The 8233-nt window shown below is 40.0% G+C and overlaps 1 long non-coding RNA gene across 1 annotated transcript; it reads left to right on the plus strand.

The window, feature by feature from the left end:
- The first annotated feature begins 1549 nt into the window (after positions 1–1549).
- Positions 1550–2760, plus strand: LOC140035953 (uncharacterized). Its single transcript, XR_011839848.1, has 2 exons — positions 1550–1903; positions 2588–2760. It is a non-coding gene; the product is annotated as an uncharacterized lncRNA (long non-coding RNA).
- The last annotated feature ends 5473 nt before the right edge of the window (positions 2761–8233 follow it).

Consider the following 8233-nt stretch of genomic DNA (forward strand, 5'->3'; position numbering starts at 1 on the left):
GATATCGAAGTAGATGAATCACTGGCCTATGAAGAGAAACCGGTCCAAGTGCTCGATCAAAAAGTCAAAGAGCTCAGAAACAAGCGAATTCCGCTAGTGAAGGTGCTATGGAGAAACCACGGAGTGGAGGAAGCTACCTGGGAGATGGTAGAGGAGATGCGAGAGAAATACCCAAACCTTTTCGGGAATTAAGGTGAGAAATTTCGAGGACGAAATTCTTTTAAGGGGGGGAGAGTGTGAGAACCCGTAAAACCCTAATTATTTTCCTAGGGTTTATTTCCCCTTAATTGTATGTTTTCTGCATTTTCTGGCTTAGAAATATTTTCTTAGTGGATTTTATGAGCAATTATAGTTTTTAGATGATTTTTCTAGCATTGGAGAATTTTTAGAAAATTAAGAATATATATTGGACGTGGGACCCACTAGTGCGAAAAGTTCGGAAAAATTCGGCCAATTAGGTTAAATTCCGGATACTGTGTAAAATTTATCGGGTGTTAAGAGATAAGTAGAGTGTGTGAAATGATTGATGTGAGAGAGAAAAGAAAGATAAGAATGCATTTATGGAGGTGACAAGTGTCACCTTCTCATTTGTTGGACTTTAAGAAACACTATTCACTTTCTTGACTTTTTTGACCAAAGGATTAAATATCAAAAAAATGCACAAAAATCACCATTTTCTTACCTCTTATGGCCGGCCCTCTCCTTGCAAAGAAGAAAGGAATTTCTCCAACTTTCAAGCTTCCATAAGCTTCAATCTTCCATAAACAAAAGCTTAGACTAGATTTCACTCCTTAAAATCCTTTCTTCTAGTGCTAGTAAGTTGTTTGGTGAAGTTTGTTTGAAGAGCTAAGGTGTCCAACATCTTCATCTCTCTTGTTTCTTGGTAAGTGAGGCTTGAAACACCCTACTACACCTAATGATGCTTATGTTATGCTTATTAGTGATTAGAATGCTGAAATTTCTGGTTTTTATCTTGGTTTGAAGTGATTTGGTGAAGTTTTTATTTTATTGATGATTTTTCTGGTTTAATTGGATTATGATGGTGTGGTTGATTATGATGATTGGAAATGGCCTATAATGACTCTAGTGGGTGTGAAATGTGGATAAATACAACTAATTTTGGATTTGGAGTGCATTGTGAAAAGTTTGGGTTTGAAAATCCCCAATTCTGTCCGGTTTTAGATCATAGGGTTAGAGGCCGAATTAGACTTTGCTCAAAACATTAAAGTTGTAGGTATTGATGTGTTTGAGGTGCCTGTAAAATTTCAGGTCATTTGGATTAGTGTAGAGTGAGATATGACGAAATTACTGTAGCTGTTCTGCTTTGATCAGAATGCGAAAACTGCGATAGTAATTGGCCATTTTGACTGGAATTGGTTTGGAATTTGGAATTGGTGTCTTCTGATGAAATGTAGCTGGATGTCTTAGCTAAGTTATGCCTTTGGAATTTCGGCATTTGGACTTGTATGGACTGAGATATACCGATTACAGTTTTCTGTGTTTTGCAAACCTGTTTTGGTGATTCTGGTATAGTATTTTGCATATTTGACCTAGTTGTGTTAGGAACTGGATTGAGTGACCTTCTACATTGTTGTAGCTCTGTTTCTTGGCTTCGAAATGGTGGGTCTTACACCCCCATCCGATAATTGTAGTGAGAGTTGTGCCATTACCGCATTATGAGGTCAAATCCGGTTTTCTTATCAAGGCTTAAGTTAAAGCCCTCTCTTAATTTCTGGTTTGCTATCATGCTTGTATATGTTTATAAAACCCTATTGGGGTTGTGAATTGGTGTTGTTTATGGCTCGGTGTGGAGTCTTATTATATGTGTTACATGTTCTAGGGCGTGACGGTAGCTCACGACGTCTTGGTGATCGTGGTGCATGAAACACCATTTACTTGCTTGGTGAGTATACTACTCACTTATTTGTTACAATGTGACTTCGTGCTATGTGAATTGTTGCCTTGAAAGCTTATTTGGTTATTTGAAATGATTGAGGTGGGGGTGTACTTGACCGCCCTCACCCCTTGTAATTTCCTTTATAGCTATTTACCGTTTTACTGAAATACTGCATTTGTTATATGAGATACTGAATTCCATGTATGGAAACTGAATTGGTGTCGTTTGGGACGATTGTCCAACGACTTTACTGTATCACTGAGCTCAACCCCGTTTGGTAGTCAATTGGATCGAGCCGGCGAGGGCTTGGTCGTGAAAATTGTCATGCCACGGGGACTGTACTGGGGAACCTTGTGGTAATGAGACCCTTGGTTCCGGTATACTCGAGTATTACCAAAAGCTACTGAAATGGAGTGCGGGCCCGGTTGGGGTATGTTGGGTGGAAGGAAGTGGAAGTAAAGGGTGGTCTACGGTTTGGTACTTGTAACATTGACGGAGAGTCAATGAGATTGGATCAAGATTGCAAGTGTGGAAATGGGCTCTTGAGAGCCGACTGTATCCTTTTACCATTTTACTCCATTGCTTATGGTGTACTTTAAGTGATTGGTTATGCTTATGTGACTTTGGTTGCTAATGTAGTAGTATACCACTGGGCTTTAGCTCATTCCGTGTTATTTGTTTTCCTTACAGGGATATAACTACTTTTGTGAATGGATTGGATAGTCATTTGCCAAATTGAGCTTGTAAATGTCTTTTGTATAGCTCTTGAAATGAAACCCTAATGTGTAACGGGTTCATTTCCTTTTGATAGGCAAACCGAATATGTACTTCTTTAATGGATGGCTTGTATTGGCCTAATTGCACTTGTATGTACTAGATGGATATTTTGGTAGGCCGTTTGGCTTGCAAATGTTGATTTTCAATGTACATATATGCTTGGCCGTGGTTTGGATAAATTTCGGCTTCGATTTTCATTTTTTTTTATTTTTGTGATTTTGAATTGTTTGCGCGCAATGGTAAGTTCCGAAACGTAATAGATCGACGTAAACTGAACCGTTAGTCCTGGCGAGAGCTGGGCAGGCAGTCCGCTAACCCCTTTTGTTCGCCTTAGGGGAAGGTGGGGCTGTCACAGTTTCAATGGGGAAAAGAGCAAGAAGAGTCGTTTAATAAGCTTAAAAATTTGTTAACTTCAGCACCTATTCTTGCTTTGCCTAATTTTGATTTGATGTTTGAAGTTGAATGTGATGCTAGTAGGATTGGCATCGGGGCTGTTTTACATCAAAATAATAGGCCCTTGGCATATTTTAGTGAGAAGTTGAGTGGGGGAGCTCTTAATTACCCTACTTATGATAAAGAATTGTATGCTGTTGTGCGTGCTCTTGAAGTGTGGCAGCATTATCTTATGCCTAAGGAATTTGTGATACATACTGATCACGAATCAATTAAATTCCTTAAGGGGCAGGGTAAGTTGCATAAAAGACATGCGAAATGGATTGCATTTATTGATTCCTTTCCATATATCATTAAGTATAAGAAGGGAAAAGATAATGTCGTTGCAGATGCATTGTCTAGAAGGTATATTTTGATCACTAACCTGAGCACTAAGTTACTTGGTTTTGAGCACATTAAAGACTTGTATGCACATGATGCTGATTTTTCTAATGTGTTTCAAGCTTGTGAACATGCTGCATTTCAAAAGTTTTATAGGCATGAAGGCTTCTTGTTCAAAGAAAATCGCCTATGTATTCCCAACTGTTCACTTAGGGAATTACTTGTTAGAGAAGCCCATGGCGGAGGGTTGATGGGGCATTTCGGTATTGATAAAACTCTTGACATTTTGCATGAGAATTTCTATTGGCCTAAAATGAGGCGTGACATTGCTAACATTTGTGATAAGTGCTTAAAGTGTAAGCAGGCAAAGTCAAGGAGTAACCCTCATGGATTGTATACTCCTCTACCCGTACCTCATGCTCCTTGGACAGACATATCCATGGATTTTGTGCTTGGTTTACCAAGATCTTCTACAGGTATGGATAGTATCTTTGTTGTAGTGGATAGATTTTCTAAAATGGCTCATTTTATCCCTTGTAGGAAAACAAATGATGCGCGCCATGTTGCTGATTTATTCTTCAAGGATGTGGTTAGATTGCATGGAGTACCGCGTACTATTGTAAGTGATAGGGATGTGAAATTCTTAAGCTATTTCTGGAAATCACTTTGGGGAAAGTTGGGAACTAAGTTGCTGTTTTCTACTTCTAGTCATCCCCAAACGGATGGACAGACTGAGGTAACCAATCGAACCCTTGGTGCTCTACTTCGAGCCATTGTTCAAAAGAACTTGAAGAAGTGGGAAGAATGTTTGCCTATTGCCGAGTTTGCATATAACCGAACCACTCATTCTACTACCAATCATTCCCCTTTTGAAATTGTTTACGGGTTTCAGCCGCTAACCCCTCTAGATTTATCACCTATTCCTATTAATGAGTGTTTAAGCGCAGATGGTGTCAAAAAGGCAGAAGCTGTTCGGACCTTGCATGAGAGAGTTCGAACTCAAATTGAGAAGAAAAATGCGCAATATGCACAACATGCAAATAAGGGTAGAAAACATGTTGTATTCGAACCCGGTGATTGGGTTTGGGTGCACATGAGGAAGGAAAGGTTTCCAGCATCTCGACGGACCAAGTTACATCCAAGAGGCGACGGACCTTTTCGAATACTAGAGAGGATCAACGACAATGCATACAAATTGGAACTTTCAAGTGAGTATGGCATAAGCGCATCTTTTAATGTATCTGACCTATCTCCTTTTGACTTTGATACAGACTTTGAAGATTCGAGGACGAATCCTTTCGAGGAGGGAGGGAATGATGCAGATACGGCTGCGCAACCACTTCAACCTTGGGTCAAGGACAACATTGACGGTCCGATGACAAGATCAAGATCCAAGAAGGTGAAGGAAGTTTTAAGAGCCTTGATTATTCACCATACAAGCAAGGAGCAGGCTAAGTTTGAAGAATTGATGGACCATGAAGTTACCTTGCTCACTTGTACATTTGAAGTGCAAGAATGATCTCCTACTTGGTAGATTAGTTAGTAGTTGTTTTAAGACTGTCTAGTTTAGTAGTTGTTAGGCATTGAGTATTTTATTACTTATTGGGCCTTATCGGAAAGCCTTAAAGAGCTGGCTCTTTAAGCTCTTTATGCGGACCGAATTTCTTCCAGGTTTATGTGGGCCGGATTTTACCCTAGTTTTAGCCTATAAAAAGGCACCTCTTGTATGAGTAAAAGACAGAATATTTTACAACCAAAAATCGTGAGGAATTTTTCTTTCAAGTTCTTAATCGAACTTACTCTTGAATTCATGAGTTCATTGCTTAGGATTCAAATCTGACTTTATCGATTAGTTTGTTCCCTAATCGTGGTGTCTCTTCATCCATCTTTATTTGCTTAAGGTTGCTGATTGCCTTTGTGTGTCAGAGGTCTTGAGTTCATGAGAACAATCGAGTTCAATTTCCATTGGGAGAAAAGGTCCAACTCTGATAATTACAAGGTTGGGAGGTTCTAGGAGGGTCTTCCCCTAGGGTTGCTCATCAGAAAGTAAAGAAACAAACCAGGCTTCAAACACAACTGAGGGTTGAACACCACTTTTATATACCAAGTTACTTCAAGTTGAACAGACTTGCAACCAATCTTTTGTGTACAAGGAAGGGATCACTTCCTTCTTGCCCCAAACCACACTTGGTCAAGCAAGGAAGTTTTACAAACACTCGCAAACCCTCACTATGCTACACTATTGAAGAAGCTATGTCACACTTGAAAAACTGCACGAAGATTGTACAAGCAAGGAGTACAAATGTTCCTTTTGAGTATTCTAGCACACGAATCACTCACAATCTGATGTAGGCTTGATGTACCAAGTTCTCTTGAGGTGGTTGACTTTGTTCTTTTTATAGGAGACCAGAGAGTTCCTCAATTAATGCTGTCAACGGGTAGAAGGCAGCTGAAGAGTCAACTAGCCGTTGGTGCTGTCGGACGTCCGATGTTTGGTTTTTATGCGTCCGAACGAGATCAATGAATTCTGGAAGTTTTCTTGAATCCCTTAGGACGTCCGATCATGCGTCCGAGGGTAGGATGAATACTTGGACTTTCTTCTTCAATTCCTTCGGACGGCCGATGCGTCCAGAGTGTTGCGTCCGAAGAGCAGCAACGCTTGTCGGACGTCCGATACATAGGTGTTGAGCGTCTGAACTTGATCAGTAATCGAGTAACTCCTGGCTTGTCTTCTTCGGACGTCCGAGTCTGAGTTCTTTACTCGTCCGAAAATACTCAAAGAATGTCGGACGTCCGATACTCTCCTTTTGTGCGTCCGACATCATCCTCAACAGACTTCATTCTTTTTTTGATCTTCTTTTTCTGCTTTAAATCCACAGACCTGTTTGGTTCATTTCTGAAAAGGATCTCTACAAAAGGTATTAGAAACATCCAATTGTTTTGTAATCATCAAAAGATATGAATTGAGATAAACAATCTCCCCCTTTTTGATGATGACAAAACAATTGGATAGAGTACAAAATATAACAGCTCCCCCTAATGAAGTGCATGAGTAGTATATAGGAAGAAGCGCAATCCACATCATCAGTGCTGATCCAGCTCAACTCCCCCTGAGACTGTCTCCCCCTAACTAGTTACTCTATACTATCAGTGTTAAACCAAATCCAATTCCAATTCTCCCCCATTTTGTCATCACAAGATTGAGTATCAGTTTTGGAACCAGCAGTACGTCCCATCAGAAACATTATCAGTGTATTCATTTACAATGTACAGCACAATTTGGGCTCAATCATGTAGCAGATGTTAAACAGAAACATTCATTCATTGAGCAGATTTCAAAAACATATAACCAATCATAACATCCATTCAAAGCATTCATAACAAGCACTTAGTTAAAACATTCATAAATAGTAGAAAATATCCAGTTGTACAGACCAGGTGTTCAACACTTAGTACAAAAGTGCAATGCAAAAGATGAACTATAGTCCTAGGTTTAGGTGCAGTGACCTAGTAGTGCCTAGATGGTGATTTGAATGTTTAGGCTTTCAAATGCAGTGACCTAGTAGTGCCTAGGAAATCTTTTAACCTTTTCATATATCGCATTTGAATGTTTAGGCTTGCATTTTTCCTTTTTAGGATTTTTGCATTTAGTGCGTATCAACTCACTCCCTCACCCTTTGTGTACGATCGATTTTATGGATGAATGGTTTATTTATGTAATCTCGCGCCTTGCATTGCATTTGGGTGGGAGAATTTTACCCTAGATCCTCGCATTGGTTCTTGATCCCTCCCCTCCAAACGAGGCACTTCATACGTGCATGCATAGTTTTAGTCACCCTAGTTTTCTTTTAATATCATGGGCGTTATCCCACACCTCCTTGTAGGATTAGGATCGATTGCCTTGGGTAGGCGGATGGTGTGCTTTGCGCCCATAGCGCTACCTAAGGGATCACTCGAGCCACCGACCGAAGGCCTTGAGAGTGATGACCCTTTGCCTTTAGGTCTGAAGGCTTGGGAGCCGAAGCCTTATCGAGTCTAGATGCATTAGTAAGCCAAACCTCATGCATCCATTTTAGAATTGCCTAGGGTAGAGTCGACCTTACCCTAAATTAGGAATACTATTCACGAGGGGAGGGATCCAACCCCTCTTTTCCTTTTGTTGCTTTATCTTCTTATTGCTTTGCTACAATGTGTTATGTGTATTTATCTGATTGAACTAACTTTTCTTGGTTTTTGTCTCCAATTGCATTCATAAGCCCTAGAAAATAAGAGTCCTGGCATGGTACTCTCTAGGAGCCTACCCTATTTGATGTAGCACGTTTAAATTCAATGTATCGCATGAATACACTTTATTTTAGGCTCACCCCGGCATACAAAAAGGGGTTCCTTTAGGACACGTTTCATTTGTGTGTTGCATGTTTACTGGCTTTGATAAACTGGCATCATGCATAAACCCTAGAAAGGGAATGCCATTTAGGGGATCCCGTGTTAGGAATAAACCACCTCGTGTCTCGGATACTTAATCCAAGGAGACTTGCAAGTTTATATTTTTGCACCATCCGAAGGGGTAGTGCACGAGGTAAGGTAGGATCCGATCAATTTCAAGAGTGTTCTTTGGAATATGAGCGTCTAATAATCACTTTTTGGCCATTTTATCAAAATTGGTAAAAATCCCTTGCTTAAAGGCCATTTTATCACAAGTAATTCCTCACTATTGAGACGATAAATAAATTGAGGCCAAAATTTGATTTTAGAAGGCTCATAGACTAATGCATCGCAATAAAT

The sequence above is a fragment of the Coffea arabica genome, chromosome 2c (assembly GCF_036785885.1).
Source record: "Coffea arabica cultivar ET-39 chromosome 2c, Coffea Arabica ET-39 HiFi, whole genome shotgun sequence".
NCBI classification, from domain to species: domain Eukaryota; kingdom Viridiplantae; phylum Streptophyta; class Magnoliopsida; order Gentianales; family Rubiaceae; genus Coffea; species Coffea arabica.